Below are 18,755 nucleotides of genomic sequence, written 5' to 3'. Positions count from 1 at the left end.
AGCCCTCTGCTCCTCCGACATTCTTTCCAGGATGCTGTCCACCTTGTTTTGCTGGGATAGGTCTCTCACTGGTCTGGAGGCCACTGATCAGGGAAGGCTGGCCAGCCACCCAACCTCAGTAATCTGCCTGTCCCCAGTCCGCAGGAATGGAACCGCAAACACGCTCCATCAAGTCTGGATTTTATTTTATTTCTTAACATGAGCACTGAAGAAATGAACTCTGGTCCTCACGCTGGCTCTCTGAGCTGTCTTCCCAGTCCTGTGTGGGCGACTCTTTTTGATAGTTAAACAGGATTGTGTGTATAGAGATAGTAAACATCTAATAAAGGTTATAAATAATAACATTATTATTAACATTTAGCCAAACTGCTGCTGGGGGGAGGTATTTTGAAACTGTGAGAACTCTGATAGATTTGTATCCAGGAACCCAGAAGTATAGGCAAGCCTTTCTTTAATTGATATATATATATTCATTTTTCCAAAACCCTCTCTCACTCATCTCTTCCTTTGAGAGTTATTTATCTTCTCCTGTCACTGACACAGAGCATAAGTAGAAAAATCTGCCCTAGTTCAGATCCAAAAAGCCCAGGCTGATGAGGAACACAATTGCAAAATGAAGGAGCCACTCCTGAGACTGAAGAAACCATGTGTACGGAACATGGGCTTCCTCAGTGAGATTGCTCTGTCTCATTGCAGACAAGATGCCGGCACACAGGGGAACATGGGGCTTCTGCTTTACTGAGGTTGGTGAAAGGACCGGAGGAACCAGGGAAGGAGGCTGGTAGATGCCCCACTCCCAACGATAACAGAGAGCGGCCAGCTCAGGATCCTGTATTCTGTGCCTTTTGGACCTCTCCATACCAGGGTCAAGATAGTTCCTTTTGCCGTTAGGGTAAAAACACTGCTTTGCATTAATACTGTTTTTAATTAGATCTATAACATACCAAAGATGGAAGATGACGGTCAAGAAGATAATGGATTATTGAGTTCTAGAAGTTTTTATTAGTGAAAACATCTTTATAGCTGGGTGGATGTGGGCTGTGTAGCTAACGTATGCATAAATGTGTCAGTTGCGGAGATATACCATATTTGTATGATGATATGAGCATTTACAAGTTTTATTGCATATTTATTGTTGGAACCAGTAATATAATAAACTTCACGTATTAGTGATTTGAGGTTATATGGGTCAGCAACACAACCTGCATCCATCTAGCTATAAATAATCACATTAAAAACAAAACAAAGTGAGAGTTGGAGAGAAGGCTCATCAGTTAAGTGTGCCTACTGCTCTTGCCAAGGAGCTGAATTAGGTTCTTAGAACCTGTAATCCCAGCTCCAGGGGATCTAACACCCTTTTTTAAGGTTGCTGTGGGCAATGCACTCATGGATGCATATTCTCATACATAGATGTACAAACATACATATAAATGAAAAATACTTGACAATATTCTAGGGCATTCATAGTATGAATTTTTAAAAGGAGAATGAAAAAAAAAACAAATCAAGAAGAAAGTTGGGGAATAATCCAAAATATTTAAATTGTATGATATTTTACACAGGAGTACATGTACACACACACACACACACACACACACACACACACACACACGTTGTTGATTTTCATTTCTTGCAGTAGCTCTGGCCTGTGAGGTTCCTTCAAACACTGAGTTAGTGCACACTGAACCATTGCTCCTAAGGGAAATACAGGGTTGCGGCCCTGCCAGCCTTTGCCACAACATCACGTCAACCTATCACTATATAACCTTGTTTTATGTGTTTCTGTTTAAAAACACCTTATTTAATATATATTGTTGGTTCATTAACACTGCACTTGGAGGTAACAGTGCTATAACTCAAGGCTGAACAAAGCTATCTAACACACATATTTTCTCCGTCGGGCACATCACAGTGACTCGCTGTACTCAGGGGTCATTGGAAGCTACAAAATCACTAAGAAACGGCACGCACAAAAAGTGGCAACCAAGCCTGCAAAAAGATGCCGAGGTATAGCGTGAGAGCTGAGAGGAAAGTACCGGCCTGATGATCCAAGCCAGCTGGAGTCGCCCGAGACCAGTCAGAATTGCTCTGCGCATGTCACCAGGACCCGTGAAAGCGCCCTGCTTGGAGTTCCGAGTCTGATTTAGGTAGCAGGTTGTCGCACAAAGACTGTAGATGTGCTGTCCCTGGAAATGTTAGCGGGTGCGAGGCTACTGACCTGTGACTAGGCAACGATGAGCATAGACATTTGGTGCTTTGGCATTTCCCATACGTGTTTCCTAATGTCCTAGCGTCCCTTTGCAGCGGCATTATCTTGCCTTGGTTTGGGTTTGCCCTCTAGAATTCATGTCTTAGAAATGTGATTCCATACTAGCTGGTATTTGTAGATGAGAGTCTTCTAGAAGTGATCTCTTGCCTTTATCATTTCTTTTGAAGACGAGATTGTAGATGAGCACCTTTCCCAGGTCCAGTGACTGTCAAACACTGGGAGGGTGAGTCTATGGGTATAATAGCAGTGTCTGTGACACGGATGAAGAAGGGCTCTGAGGCAGGTGGATGCCCAGGGCCTTGAGGTTACCTACCAGCCTCAGAAGACAGCTTACTCAGTGCTCTGACCCCCCAGTTCCTATTTTTGAAGGTGAGGCACTGCGGCTACAAAATATAGAGCAATAGTAAATATTGAAAATATGTGTGTGCATGCATGTGCATCCATGTGTGTTCAGGAGCATGTTTGTGTGTGTGTGCACATGTGTGTGGCGATGAGAGGGCAACCACAGGTGATGTTTCTTGGATGCGGTCTCTCTCTCTCTCTATTTTTTTCTCTAGAGAGCTGCCTCTCACTGCCCTAGGTTTCACTCAGCAGGCTGTCCAGGCTCAGAGCCCCAGCCCTGCATCTCCTCAGCACGGGGATTACAAATGAGCATGTGCTTCTATACCCGGGTTTTAAAATGTGGATCCTGAGGACCAGAATCATGTCCTTGTGCTTACGATGCAAGCACTTTACTGGCAGAGCTGTCTCCCAGCTTCTTTACTCTTAAAATATTTGTTTTAAGTACATATATATATATATATATATATATATATATATATATATATATATATGTTAAGATATATACATAAGTATGTACATACGCACTGCACGTATAGACACATGGGCATGCCCAGTCATGCATGGAGTAAAGTTCCAAGTCCTAATGGGGACAAAGGCAGACACTTGAAAGTTGCCGCACAGGGTTACTCGTTGACTGAGGGGATAATTATGTTTTTAAATGTACAATGCATTATGACACTTACTTAAAGCCTTCTCATGGCTTTCCATTAAACAGTGCCTTTTCCACTCAAAGCTCTGTAATCTAGTTTACTGCTATATTTGTGTATTTTGTTGTTGTTGTTCAAAACATTCTAGTGTCAAGTACAACGCAGGCACATACCCTTCCTTGTCATTTCACACTTCTCTGTGCTTCTACACCAATGAATGAGGGGTTTTGTGGCTCCAGATTTAAGGCTCCCGTTCCAGTGACTTTTGGGTTTCCTCCGGGGGTTGTCCATACATTTTAAAAGATGGTTTTGAGTGGTGCATAGTTTCTGGGAACCCGGGTCTGAATATTCCCCACCACAGAGTGCCCCCCCCAACCCCTCTGCTTTAAGTAAATGGATACAAAATGTTGTCTTTCTCTCAAGTTTTCTAATGGATGCGACTCAACACACTCCTTAGAATTATGCCCAGGCCAGTAACCCTCCAGGCGCCATTTTGGATTTTTATGCTATGTAGATGGTTATCGTGGTCCCTTAGGTTGTTATTTAGTCAAATTATGTGCATTTTATCGCCTGTGTCTTTCCTCATATTTCACTCCCTTTGATTTGTTTTTTCTTTTCTCTTCGAAATTCCCACTGAGGCATCACATTACCCCTAATTGCCTGCAGCATTCCAAGCCTGGTCTCAGTGCTGACGCAGGGGCTGACTGCCAAAGCCATGGCTGGGGGATGCCCTGGTGCCTGGCTTGGAGAGCGCTCCTGTCCCTGAGAACTACCAGAGGAAGAAGGGCTTGTGTTCCTCCCTGCTCTTCCTTCCCAGCCCACTGTTGCACAGTTTTCTTCATCCCTGCCATCCAGGAATCCCATTCAAGTCCAATTCTGCCTTTTAATGGTATTCATCCCCAGATGGAGTGTCTGCATTTCCCCACCAGCGCTTCATTGTGTGATCTTTGACGTCTCTCTAAGATGCACGCTCTGCGTGGTATTGTGTGCCAGTCTTAACTGCTCTTAGGAACACCTCCCAGTGTAGTGTCATCTGCAAATGCCATTATCATGATAATAGTAATAAGATCTTCCCCCCTCTCTTTCTTGATTCTTAATAAAGTTGGTAAAGTAGAGTGCGATGTCTTTGTAGACACTGCACTCCAACCTCCTCCACCCTGTGCCTCTACAGTTCGGTTTCCTCATTGCTGAGCTTGGTGTGCTCCCTAAGCCTGCAGGGCTCTTCAAACGCAACCTACCGACCCAGAGGAAGCTGCCCAGCCTCGGTTGGTTTCTTCCTTGCTCTCTCCAGTGTCATCTCAGAGGTAAGGGACATCCCCTCACCCTGCCAAGGGGAGGAGTCATGCTTGAGGAGATGAATGGCTGGATGAATGGATGCGGTGCTCAGGCACTGGCTTGTTCACTGTCCGTGAGGGAGGTTAGGTGCATTGTGGCAAGCGAAGTAGATGGTTACTTCCCATTGGTTTGATGTGACCCTCTGCACTGTCCGGCGGGTAATCCAACCGACTTCCATATATGTTGTCATTCAGTGTGATTCAGGCCGCATTTCCAGTAGCATCCCTTACTGTTTTCTGAACCAAACCTTACAGCTCTTCCTTTAACTCATTCCTTGCATTTACACCCTGCACAGGAAGTCCAAGATTATACAAACTTCCTGTACACATGGCATTTGGTGCCAGTCTTCAGCTATGTGTGCTTTCCCTAGGACTCTCTCATGTATCACACGCAGTTGGGTCACCTGGAATATTTTAACCATATTGATAATACTTCACTTTTCCCTTGTTAGCTTACTTTGTACATCCGTTTTCAATGCTTCAAAATCTATTTTATAATAATATAATTAATGATATGTATTAATTAATAGCAATAAAGAGATATGACCATTATGGGAAAGCGTCACAGAAGCCATATGCCTTATGTGGCTGCAGATGAGGGAGGGACTAATAGTGGTTGTTGCTCTTCCCAGGGGTGTAGGAAGGGAGTTACAATACACACAGGAAGGGCCTTAGGCCGGGCCTTGAACATAAATGGAGTTGAGCAGGCAGTCAAAGCAATGAGGATACAAAGAGCACAGCCAGAGAAAAGCCCAGAGCGCACATGGAAAGCGGTACTTTATCTAACAGGGTGGAGGAGTGTACCTGAGAGGTCAGAGCTGGAGAGGGTGTAGAAAGGTGAGTTAGGGAGAAGTTTCAGATAAGATGCCTACTAAACAAAGGCACCTGAAGTTTACTTAAGATCCAGTGTGTGTTTTTGGAAAGGCGAGCTAGGCAGCGGCGTGAGAGTGGAGTGAGTTGGGAGTGGGAATGGTTGGACCGTGTTGCATGTGGGTTGAGACTCGGAAAAACCTTACTGGGCTGAGGGCACATGGTAAGGCGCAGCAGGGAGGGAAGGTGGAGTCGTGAAGGAAGAGGCTCTGAGGTCTGTACAACCACTTGGTGAATGATGGAGTGAATGGGGCTGGAAATGGAGTGTGAGACAGGAAGTCAAAACTTTATCTACGTATTACTGAGGAATTGTTTTTGGCTGTTTGGAAGGGCTGCTCTAAAGTATAGCATTGCCAAGTTGAAGCAGCCAGAGGACAGAAGCATTCGCTTTGATGTGACATGACTTAAGCTCCTTGTTTTTGTATTTTGTCAACGTCTGAATTTCTTTTTTAAGGTGTGACTTTCACTATTTCCATCTCACTGATGGGGAGTTCCCCCCCATAACATTTTAAAGTTTTGGACTTAAAATTTTTCTCAAGTGGACTTTTAAAGCAAAATGAATCAAAGCGGTTCCTATAATTCCATTGATAAAATATTATGCAGGTCGTTCTGTGAGAAATGAAAATCAACTGCAAGTTGTATATAGTAAGTGGCTGTATGTGATATGGATATCACTTAATAAGTCAGGAAAACTGTGGGAAAATATAGTGTGTGTGTACGTCCATTTGTATGTGAACACAGCAACTGGAAAAAGATTTTATTTGTCAGTGCTACATTTGAAATGCTTATTGGCCATCTAAGTGGAGATATCATATGGGCACACACACCTGTACCCCACATACATATATCTGTCTGGACTCAGGACATAGATTAGGGCATTGGTACCAACACTGATATTTGTTATTGCTAAATTAGTCAGGGCACACTAGGCTCTGCTGCAGAAACAAAACAACCTTGCAAAACTACAGAGACTTAGCACAGTTTCTTGCTGAGTCTGACATCTTTGTTCTTGGATAGGTGGGCTCGCCTCTGAGCAAAGCCCTGGGGAGCCCTGGTTGCTCTTGCCTGGGCTGTCTGCCCCCAGCTGTGCCAGGGTCCACCCATACAAGCCTTCTTGTTAAATTAGCATGTCCATTTGCTTTCCATTAATCCTTTGACTCTTTCCCCCTAATTAAAAAAAAAGATTAATGAAACTTTTAAAATTCAATTTTCAAATTTATTGAGCATTAATAATGGGAAAACACAGCCTTTTTTTTAATACATAACTATGTACTTCAGTAAGAGGAAGGAAGGGCCTGCCTGTTAATAATAGGGAAGCTTAGAATCTGGCTAATTACATATATGGAGGATTTTGGTCTGTTTTGTTTTTACATAAATGATAATTTCAGGGTATTTGTTATCTTGCCTAAGGAATGACTGAAAGCGCTGGGTAATTTCCTTAATTTAGCTTTGATGTTGGGGAAGCCCAAACAGAATCATACCATTATCTAGATGGCTGTAGCTCCACTGCCTTGATATTTTAAGAAAATTGGCCTCCCATACAGGAAATAGTCTCATCAGTGATATTCTGCTCATCAGAGGGCATGCAGTCCTGGGGATGGGGGCTGGAAACAAGCCAGGGGCTCCCTAAAAGAGCCTTCACATGGCCCTGCAAGCTTGGATTTAGTATTCTGCCAAGAGACTACAAAGGTGCCACACTTTCACATGGTCCCTGGAAATGGCTTAAAACTAAGTGCTATTAAGCCTCCTTTTGTTCTCTATATAAAAAAAAGATATTTATGCTACACATCATAAACAGGAGCCAGAGGAACTCTGGAGCTGTTCTGTGGTTTTTTGTTCTCTTGACTGCCTGCCTTTCTCCCTGTTCAGTGATAGAACAATTTATGAATCTGACAGCCCCACCCCCAGACAATGGCAAGATAACAGAGGGCCCAGCTGAGTAACTGCAGGCCACTAAAGTTTATTAGGCCATGGAGCAGCAGCGGCAGGACTGACGCCATGCCCAAGTGACAGGTTTGATTTGGGCTCTCCCCATCCCTCTTCCCACCCATTTTCCTTCCCTCCCTCTTTTTCTTGTGTCTGTACCAAAAACAAAACAAAACAAAACAAAAACAAAAACAAAAAACAACAACAACAACAACAACAACAAAACCAAAACCAAAACCAAAACCAAAAACAAAAACCCAAACCGAAGATATCTAGAGAAAATCTGGAATTGAGTAATTATCAGTAGACTCCCAATTTCCACGTACACTCAGAGAGTAGAAGTCTATGCCAAAAGAGCCAATAAAAATAGAAACTAAGGAGCCAGGTGCGTGCGGTGGCACTGACCTTTAATCCCAGCACTCAGAGAGGCAGAGGCAGGCAGATCACTGTGAGTTTGAGGCCACCCTGTCTCAAAAACCAAAATAATAAATAAATAAATAAAAATTTAAAATAGGGCCATCAACATGCTGTGACTAAATTTTTGGCCTAAATCCCGATCTCTTAAGAGCCCCAAAGAGGATATAATTCTAGCTTTTCCACCAGCACTGCATTGTCAGGGACACCAGAGACTGCTAAAGACTGAACCCAACACTAATGGGTCAGAGTTGTCAGGAAGACAGAAGTCTGGATCTCCAAGCTGGAGATAAACCGTGCTGTAGGTTGAAAACTGTGGCATCCACAGGAAATGCTCACGGCAAAGGCTAGAGCCTTAGGAAGCCAGCCAACCTTGTGAGTCAAAATGGCAGCCTGGACTTTGACTCCTCCCACCTCCACACACACGGTACTTATTTGAATTGAACAACGATGCACACACACACACACACACACACACACACCTGCCTATCCCATGCCTCCGGTAGGACCAGAGGAAGAGAAGACTCTCAACCAGAACGAATAGAAACCTTAAAGTAGCCTCTTCATTCTGTCCCAGGAGGAGATGGAATTTAGTAGAATCTGCTAAATGTCATCCTTGTTCTGGAGACACTGGAGACGTAAATGTATTACGAGAAAACGGCTTGGCTGACACCCAGCTTAAGAGACCTTCAGCTTTTTTTTTTTTTTCACGACAGTGAAAGAAAAAGGTCTCTCAAATATCAAGAAACATGCTTTATAACCAGAATAGTCTGTGATGAATGGGCTAATAATATTCCACCCTGCCTATAAAGAAAAGTGGTGTAGGCATTATTGCTTTTTTGGACACTGGAGTAACTGTATCACTCATTTCTGAGAGGTTGTCAAAAAAAATTGAAGGGTTTAAATATATGACCTTTTACAGGAATTACTTCAACAATAGCTTAGTCTATCGAGTCCGCCCAAGTTGTGGCTCCAACAGTGAGTTTCCGGGTGCGAGATGCAAATGATGGGCTAATTGCAAGATTTAATCCAATTTGTTTGGGTCGGTTCTTGAAAAATTGGGTTCAGGCTCTACTCTTTTATGGGTCAATATCAACTCTTCTGTCACCAAGAAGAAATAATGACAGGGAATTTAAAGGGGGGGGTGGGGTGGGGAGAAATGGCAATATTTGGAATGCAGAAGCTGTCAGAAATATGGACTGGTCTTGAAGCAAATGGGTTTTGCTTTGGTGGTAATGAGATGAGACAGAACACCAACAAAGGCTCCAGGAATCAGGGCTCAGTGCCGATGGCCCATGTGAGAAGGGGGTGGGGGCGGGGGATATATCTACCTGTGCTGATCCTGTGCACCGCGCGAGTGATCTGGTCTGAAGGGAAAACATTTTGGAGACACCCAGGTGGAGACAGAAGATGATGTCTGGTGAAAGAGATAATTGAAAGCTTCGCTTCCAGCCTGGCACTATTGCCTGCTAAATAATTACCTCAGAAGCCCTGAGTAAACTCTATCCATAGATGAATCGTTCGGATTAAATGGTGTCACCTGCAGCCATTGACAACTCCCTGGATCTTCTCTGTCAAGTGCCATATGTGCACACCCGAGACATATCCAAAGGCTACTTGCAAACATCTTTGGATAATGAGCACAAATTAATAACTACTTTTGTACGTCACTAGAGATCATGCCATTTTAATGCTATGCCCTTTGGGTGAATGAATGGGACAAAGATCTTTCAGATCCTAATGAATCATGTCTTACAAGGATTAATTTGCCCAAGTTTTTGCTGGGTTGACATCACATGCAAAGCGGCTTGATTCATTGGGTGTGTGGAGGGGGGGGATGCCTCTGAGGAGCTAAGAGATAGAGGAGATTGATCTTGTTGGAGTCTCCACAGAGCCGCTGTTCGTGGAGTCGCTGTGTGGGGCTTTGCTTGATTCTATTCTCATTTGTAGAGATTGTCATCTGTGGGAACGGTGTCCCTAGAGCTATATATACACAGCGAACACAACGGTTTGCCAGACCTCACCAGCTTCCCACAACTGTCCATCATGTCTTCTTGAGTGACAGCATGTTATATTAATAATAGCCATGATGCAAGAGGTTGGTTGCCAACAAGGACCTGTAGTCATTTCCATAATTTGGAATATGATAGCATGTTGGTTGTTGTGTAGGGGAAACTGTATGCATATATATTTTCTAATAAGTGGGAGTTGACATTTTAAGCTACTAGACTTTTATAAATTTGGAAATGGTTTTTTTTTTTTTAATACATGAAACAGGCTCATGTCGTTTGACCAATGATGGCCTTGTAGGGCTGTAAGAGAAATGCTTTTATAAAGGTACAAATGGATGTCTTCAAGTGTTGTCTCTTGTGGCTTGAAATCACAAGGACAGTGTTGTGGTTTGAATGTGAAGAATTCTCCCAGAGGCTCTCATGTTCGAACTTGGTCCCCAGTTTTGGTGCTGCCTGGGAAGGTTGTGGACCCTTTAGGAGGTACAGCCCCACTGAAGGAGTTATGTCACTGAGGGGATCTCCTGTTTTATAGGCCAGTCTCACATCCTGTTCACTCTCTGCTTCTTTAACTGTAGATGTAACATGACCAGCCTCCTGCTCCCCGCCCTGACCCCAATCCCACCCCAGCTACCATGCCATCCCTTCTTACATGGCTGCCAAGCCTTCCTGATGATGGCAGATGGTATCACCTGGACTGTATGTAAGCTGAAGTAGCCCTTCCCTCTTCAAGTTGCTTTTAGCAGGTGTTTTTTTGTTTTTTGTTTTTTTGTTTTTTTGTTTTGTTTTTGCAGTAGGACAAAAGTAACCAAGACAGACAGTGGGATGTACAGGCAGGTTTCAGGGTGGGGATTTGATCAGATCAACTGTGGCATGTCAAATGGAATGGCGTGGTTAGCAGAGGCACAGTCGCTGGTGTACCGTGGGCGACATTTGGAAGCAGAGGTGGCCGTTGTGTTTGTTTAGAAGAACTGGTCTAAGATATATCAAGTAGGGAAAGAGCAAGCTGTAGCGTGTTCCTTAGGCTGCGTTCTCATTTACATAAACATGCAGTAAATAGAACCACGTATGCACATGTGCACACCCATACATACAGAAGTGAGTGTGTGTGTGAATAGATGCTGTGTCATTACCTGTGCGGATGTCTGGGGGACAAAGTTATAAATGGTCTCTTTTCTTCTGTCATGCATTTCTGTGGCTTAAGAAAAAAGTACATTTGAAAGTGACAAGAGTAAGAAACCATAGTCAGAACGAAATCACCTTTCTCACTTTCTCACTTTCTCGCTTGTACTCGGCCAGTGTTCATGTTCAGTCATGAATTCTGCTGTTAATGCGCACCTCCTGGCTGGGGATCCGAACTCATGCAGTTACAAGAGCAGCTAAGAGCTAATTCCTGTCTCTAGGAAGAGAGGAAGACTTGGTTCTTCCCCAATAATGGCCAGTGCATTGTCCGAGTGCCCATCCGCTCTGGACACTGGGACCCAAATCTTGGCAAAACTCTGACATTCCTTGCCTGGGTATACATTTCACTTGTATAGTTACAAATCAGGTTCACCCTGTGAACTCTGGTCTCACAAAGACGGCTTTGTAACTTGTGTATGTTGACAAAAGATTAAAAAAAAATACACTGTGAACTCTGTGCCTCACCCAGATAGAGGGCCAGAACCCACCCAGTCCCCTTTTGAATGCAGGTGATGGCGGAGGGACTCTTGATCAGCAACTTGGAGAATTTAATGGGAGCTATGAAGACAGAAATCAGCCTACATGTTCAACACCTTCAAATACCGTTCTGCCCATAGCCCAGGAGCTATCCGTCCTGCTAGAGGCATTCCACTAGGCTGCTATTTTGTACAGGTTTCACAATGGGTTACCAGGATACGTAGGATGGAAATGGTCACATGCCAGTGATCAAAGGTGCATTCCAAAATAACTGTAACTTCTGCGAGTTGATGTAACTAGAAAGGCAAGTTCCTTCTGCAAAGACTTAACTAATAAAACACTATTCTAGGTTTCTGCATCGGCTGTGGGTATTGGTGATACACACTTCAAAACAGGGAGCCGCAGGAGAAATTTCTGCTCATTCAGTATCTGGGATATCTGAGCTTCTCTTGTTGTGTTTTCCCTTTTGCGGACGCTGAGGGCTACGTGTGGACGATAAAGGCTTTCTTTTTAAGCTGTGCTGCTGGAAAACCTTAGCACAGACTCCATGAACAAGTAGCAAAGACCAGGTTCCCACCTCACTTTCGCTGCTTTCCGGGTCTACTCCGAACTCCCTTGAGTTTCCAATCTCTCCATTTCTCCCTCCTTGCATTATGTGTGTAATTGTGAAGCAGCTATGAACGTTATTACGAAAAAGGAGAGGATCCCTTTAAGGGGGAGGTAAATAAAGGAATGTGGATGCTCCCAGCAATGCAAGTGTTTCTTCTTGTACTTGGCGAGGTCCTTCAGTTCAGCTCTGTAGTTTTCACTGGAGAGTTCAAGGATGCTATAACAATGGCACCTGGCTTCCCCAAGCTGCCTAGCTTCAGGAATGTAAGCAGGGGCCATCTGGGTAGCATCTACTGTCTTTTTTCTATTCACATTTCAAACACAGGAAAGAGAAGAGGCTGTGTCAATTCTACACCTAAAGAGAGAAAGAGAGAGAGAGAGAGAGAGACAGAGAGAGACAGAGAGAGAGAGAGAGAGAGAGAGAGAGAGAGAGAGAGAGACAGAGACAGAGACAGAGACAGAGAGACAGACAGAGAGACAGACAGAGACAGACAGAGAGAGACATAGAGAGACAGAGACATAGAGAGACAGAGACAGAGAGACAGAGACAGAGACAGACAGAGAGAGACAGACAGAGAGAGACAGAGAGAGAGAGACAGACAGACAGACAGACAGACAGACAGACAGAATGAACGTGCTTTTGAGCCAAGGAATGGAACATCTTCAGAGGGAGTATAGACTTCAGAGATTCAGGGACTCAAATGCATTTCTCTTTCGCCAGCTTACTATCTGGCTCAGGTCTGGCTTTACTCACACAAGGTGAATATTCTTTTGGAGTTGCTTAGTCAGCATGTGTTTATTTCCTACTTTACCTGATTGGGAGCTGTTTGCATAATCAGTGTGCTAACTTCTCACTTTAGGTGTGCAGTGCTGGGGCGGAGGAGACGGCTCCGCTGGTAAAGTGTTTGCTGCCCAAGGAGGAAGGCCTGGTTCTGAGGCCACATGAAAGCTGTCTGTGGCCTTCTGTACCTGTAATGCCAGGGCTGAGCAGGTGGAGGTAGAAAAGTACTCAGTGTCATAATTACACAATGGATGTATATATATACACACACAATGCAAGCCTGACTGTATAGATGCTTTGACCAGATCCACATCAGTTGGGCGGTCACCTCAGGGTGTTCCTATTTCAGCTTCTTTCCCAATTGTGCTACTTCAGTAGCTCCCTAGCCTTCTGTGAAGAGGAGCGTGACTGAGGCAGGGGGCTTGCTCTCTTGAGTAATTTACTGCGGGCTGAGAATCTGGGGCTTGGTGGTTCTTTGTCCTTCTACTACTGCGTCACCAGTCCGGAGAGAAAAGCATCAGGATTGTGTTGCTTCACATTGTAAGTGCTTGGCATTTGTATTTTTCTTAGGTTTTAGTAAACACTCAGTGAGTAAGTAATATGGTGGCCACGGTGGCTGGGTGTGGTGGCGCACGCCTTTAGTCCCAGCACTCAGGGAGGCAAAGGTAGGCAGATTACTGTGAGCTTGAAGCTAGCCTGGTCTACAAAGTGAGTCCAGGATAGGCAAGGCTACAGAGAGAAACCCTGTTTTGAACCCTCCCTCCCCAAAAAAGATGGCCACTATGGTACTATGAATAAATGGGACCATGCCCAGGGAAATTACTAGTGACTTAAAAAAAAAAACCAATAATTTGGGAAACTACGGGCTAACTAGGAATTGTTGGCATTACTCAGCAGTGCAGCTAAGCAAGAGTAGCAATCCCCCAACTCCTGCCTGAGCTTTCCCAGCTCTGGCCATAGCCCTACTTAGTGATCAGAAGGCCAGGTTAAAGAACATTCATTTTATCTCTTGGGAGCAAGATTTTCTGTCTGCTCAGTATATATCCAACTGCTTTGGGATGGTGTATGTCTGTGTGTGTGTGTGTGTGTGTGTGTGTGTGTGTGTGTGTGTGTGTGTGTGATGGTAGTTAGCAACACAAAGCAAGCCCAGTGCCCAAGGAATGTGTGGAGGAATGTTAATTCTAGGAGTAGCCATAAGTTGATTTTCCTGATTTCCTTGAGTTTAAAGTCTCAGCCACAATATTACATTACCAAAGTTATTTGCATTTGAAATATAATACCTGGGGGTTGACATTTAATTAAATTACACTGCTACCTCCAGGCTTCCAGGAACCAGGCTGGCATGCTGTGTAGAAGATGCTGGCAGTCCCTTCATGCCCTTTCTCAATGACATGACAATCAGATGGCCACGTCCCCTCCAGGGGCCGGAAGGAAGAAACTCTGGTGCATGCAGTTGGCTGGTTAGCACTCGAAAATGCAGATGTGGGATGGGGACACTGGGGGAGGGTGGGGGATGGGGTGGTGGTGGTCATGGCATATGGCTCCTTATTTGTCTTTTTTTTTTTTTTTTTTTTTTTTTTTTTTTTGCCTCAAGGCTCCAGCCTGAATGCTTTGTAAATGTTCTGAAGGAGTGAGTGGCAGCGTGGTGGATAAGAACACCGGGATTCTATACAGCTTGCAGGGAAGGAAACTGGTTCTTTGGCCTTCTGAGTCAATCAGGGTGGTCCTTTCTCCCACCCTCTTGGGATTCCTTGGCAGCCACTGTATAGGAAAGGCTCTGGGGGCCCCTGAGCACAGCCTATGGGTCCCCAAGGTGGAGAGTCAATAAGGAGGCACGAAGGAAGGGACGAACCCAGCTCTTGATATCTCATCTTCTGCAGCATGGGTTTCCAACTGGGGACGATTTTCACCCTCCTGGTATATATTTTATAGTGCCTAGGGTGGGGACTTTTTTGCTTGGGAAGGGTGCTGTTGGAGTCAGCTGAGTAGAAGCCAGGGGTACTCTTGAATTTTACCCACAATGCACAGACCATCTTCCCATCCCCAGCAAAGAATTAGCCAGCTCTAAGAGTCAAAGTCTACGGAGAAGACCAGCACAAAAGGATGCTATACTGTGGGGGTAGATTATAGCTGCAGAGTCAACTAAGATGACAACGTGCAATAGGTGTGTGCGCAGGGGGTGTGTGTGGACCATGGATGCCAGGTAAGCAGATGCCACATTTGTATTTAGAAGGGAGCACATTGGATGCAGTTTTATTTGAATGGGTTTGACATGGCTGGAAAGCCCTGGCAATGGTCTCTGGGTTAAATTATCAACAACATGAAGACATTATCATTGCTTGGCCAAGGGATGGATGGAGAAGATAGTGTTGCATAGAGCCGAGGGTCACAGTTAAAAACACAGCACAAGCTCATAGGCATTCTAACTCCTCTAGAGAGGAGGGTATTGGGGAAAGGAAGCTTCTGGAAGGACTACTTAAGGAAGAGGAAATGAGGGCTAACCTAATTTCTCTCCCTTCCCTCTCTCCCTCCCTCCCTCCCTCCTTCCCTCCTTCCTTCCCTCCCTCTCTTCCTCCAACTTCCTACTCTTAGCCTGCTGTTATGGGCTGAGCTCCACGGAAAAGCTGTGGAAATGGGAGCCTGGAAAATGCTGCACCAAAGCCTGGCCTGCCTGTCTCAGGAAACCTCACAAAAGTTCCCAGAGCTGTCTAGAACCCCAGTCCCAGGATAGCAGAGTGTCTGAACATGGCAGCCTCTCAGGAGTTCCAATGTGCAGTTGGTAACCACTGCTCTGTGTCTGTGTGTGTATACGTACGTACGTGTGTGTGTGTGTGTGTGTGTGTGTGTGTGTGTGTGTTCCCTAATGCCTTGTGAAACTCTAAGCATAAAGAATATACCAGGCCTCAAGAAAGAAGGTGTAGACCCATAGGCTTTGTTTGCATTCAGCTTTGGATATGACATGGCAAAGTATCACATGTAGGAGCAGGGTGGCCTTGTGACATACTGGAGAGCCTTGGGTCTCTGTGCAGGCATCTGAATACAGTAGACAGCCATGGCCGTGGGCAGCACATTCTTTTAGTGTACTTTGTTAATTTTGCAGTGTAGACAGCAGACCCAATTCTTCATTGTCGGGCCCCGACTCATTTTCATGCCAAAGATCCTGCTGCTTGCTTTAGTGAGGCACGTCCTCTCCACAGGTCCTGCCCCTCTCTAAGCCGGTGTCACGCTGAGAGAACAAGGTTGTCAGGAGCTAGAGGACCTGCTGGGATGACTTTTCTTTTTCCTTGCAGCACATTCTAAAGAATCTGGACAAAACCAAAGAAATTAATTTACTTGTTTTCCATTAGAACTGCCCAACAGGTCCCCAAACACCCAGGGATAAAAGTGATGGATTTTTACAGAATATCTTCTTTAAGAAAGTTCTAGAGATCCTTAATTATTTTTGCCCCACTTTTGATTATCTGCACTAATGGAGATGTGGAGGGCATGAATCAATAAAAATCCCTTGATAGTTCACAAAAAATCTCCATGTTGCCATTAGTGTTGACCCCCTCCCCCACCAAACCTTTTATCAGAGCTGCTAAAAAAGTGCCTGTGCACCCCCTGGGCTCTCGGTATATTCAACTTGTTGACAGGCTGACTGATAAAATTGTCTGATTTGAGTTTTATCTCTTTTTCCCTTCTCCTGCCCACTCTCTGGGGGAGGTGTTAATGAGCAGTAAAGGAACAAAACCACAGGAAAAGAGGCTGCAGAGAGGCCCAGGAACACACAAAATGATTAAACAGCTCTCCCAGCCCCGGAACTTTAGAATATCAGCCTTGTGGGATTTCCCTCTCTCTCCACCCCAAAGTAAATTGAAATAACTAAAATGGACCAAATATGCGGGAACCTTACTGACCCATGCTTTATAGCTTTGATGAGCTCTGAATAGCTTCTATGGTGTCCGTGTCTTAGGGAGAGATTTCTAATTGTTAATCAATAGAAATGACAGCCATATTGCTCTCATTTTGATCAGATGCCTAAGCATCATCATCATCATCATCATCATCACCATTGTCGTCGTCGTCGTCATCATCATCATCATCATCAATTATTATATGTATTTTGTGTGAGGAAAGGAAGGTATGCTTGCCAGAGGTCAGAGGCCAACTTTTGGGATTTGATTCTCTCCTTCCATCATATGGGTCCCAGAGACTGAACTCAGCAAGCCGTCTTGATGCCCCCTCCCCCTGAGGCATTTTTCTCAATCACCTTCAGGATAGCTGAGACTTGAGATGGCAGTACCGTCTTAAGCCCACTTGGAATGACTGCCAGGAAGAAGATGGCTGCAGTACTCAGTCTTTATATGATAGGCAGGTCACATAGCACAGAAGGCATAAAGGCAAACTGAGGAGTCACCTGGATTGGAGGAAGCAGGTTGAGGTTTGAAAGTTGAGGCGCAAAAAACAGAACCCCAGTGAGCTGTGGGAAAGGGGTTTGCTACAGGCCTTAGGCTTCACCTGGTTGTAGAAGCCGGTAGATTGCTCTATGCCAGCGGCTGTCTCTGGAACTAGTATTGAAATTCAAGTAGCCACTGGCCTGTTCAGCTTGTTAGAAAGAAAAGCTGGGAATGGACAAAAGGAAAGAGGGGCTTAAAAAAAAAAAGAGAGACTCACCGAATCCATTAGTGCATCTGTCTCAGCGGTGAGAATGACAGGCAAGGGGAAACGGGATTTTAAAGAGCTACAGGTGCACCTGGCTAGGGATGAGGAGGAGAGAGAAGCAGGTAGCTATGGGACCAAGTGCTACCCTAGTCACCCTGCTATACTGGATGCTCAGCCAGGGGCGCCAGCAATCAGAAAGGCCAAGGAGACTGGGGCTGATCCTCCCTTTCTTTCTGCCTGTCTCATTTTATATCAGTCATTACTTGTGGACGGCGCTCACTTAAAACCAGGAGGGAAAGCAGTGACATGGTGCAAAGCCTTGCAATGATGTGGGAAAGAAATGACTCTGGGTGTGCAGCCACGAACGCAAGGAGATGGAGAGGGGCTCCTGTTCGGAACGCCGACTTCCTGGCCACTGAAGACATCCTCTAGCGTATATTGTCCACCCATACTTTGTGTTGCAAGCGTGATATTTTAATGACCATAAATCAGAACATAGGATAGTTTCGATTATGCTGCACATTTTCACTAATTTTACTTTTCTGTCGAAATATGCAAATAATCCAGCCAACATATTTCCCCAGGTTATAACTTATTGCTTTCACTGAGAGGAAGCTGATGAAAAAAAGTTATAAGACAAAACACATCAAATTACCCGTCCCTTTGTAATTCTTATAGATGCTCTGCCAAATAGAGATGGAGCAAAAATCGTAGGTATTCTCAGTGTTTAGTTAGATAATTTCCATGAATTTATATAATTTCCAAAAAGCGGTTCCATCAAGATCGTCTTTCTGTAATTTAAGATATCCCAAAACATGCCTAGAGATTTTGAAACTGAAGCATCGTTTGAGCTGTGGTCCTTTAAAATGTTCAAATTATCTTGCTTTGGGATAGGGGATAAATTTCAATGTGTTGTTTTTTTTCACATTTCCCCAATAATCACTGAGTTATCCAGACTGTAGGTTTTTATAATGTATTTTTAAAATTACATTTATCCATGTATTTTGTGCATGTGTGTCAGTGGGCAGGCTCATTTGGAGTTTTGTGGGTTGATACCAGGTTGTCAGACTTGGCGGCCAGCCCCTTTATCTATTAAGCCCCCTCACCAGTTAATAGCATTCATTTGTTAAATCTTTACTTAAAGTGTTGCAGTTTTAAAGAAAATGGGACTAAAATTTAGAAATTCTCTTTGTTTATAACATGAATATTATTACTATAGAACGTCTAGGTTAATTTACAAGGCTTCAAATA

At 44.4% G+C, this 18,755-nt stretch overlaps 1 long non-coding RNA gene across 1 annotated transcript in view; it reads left to right on the top strand.

The window, feature by feature from the left end:
- Nucleotides 1-4,432: 4,432 nt before the first annotated feature.
- Nucleotides 4,433-18,755, top strand: part of LOC311583410 — a 249,363-nt gene continuing 235,040 nt past the window's right edge. Inside the window, exons 1-2 of the long non-coding RNA XR_014774490.1 lie at nucleotides 4,433-4,562; nucleotides 7,332-7,475. This is a non-coding gene — a long non-coding RNA (uncharacterized lncRNA). The remainder of the gene's footprint in view (nucleotides 4,563-7,331; nucleotides 7,476-18,755) is intronic.

Source organism: Acomys minous, assembly GCF_964271855.1.
Source record: "Acomys minous genome assembly, chromosome: 14".
NCBI classification, from domain to species: Eukaryota; Metazoa; Chordata; class Mammalia; order Rodentia; family Muridae; genus Acomys; species Acomys minous.
This window is presented reverse-complemented; position numbering and strand designations above follow the sequence as displayed.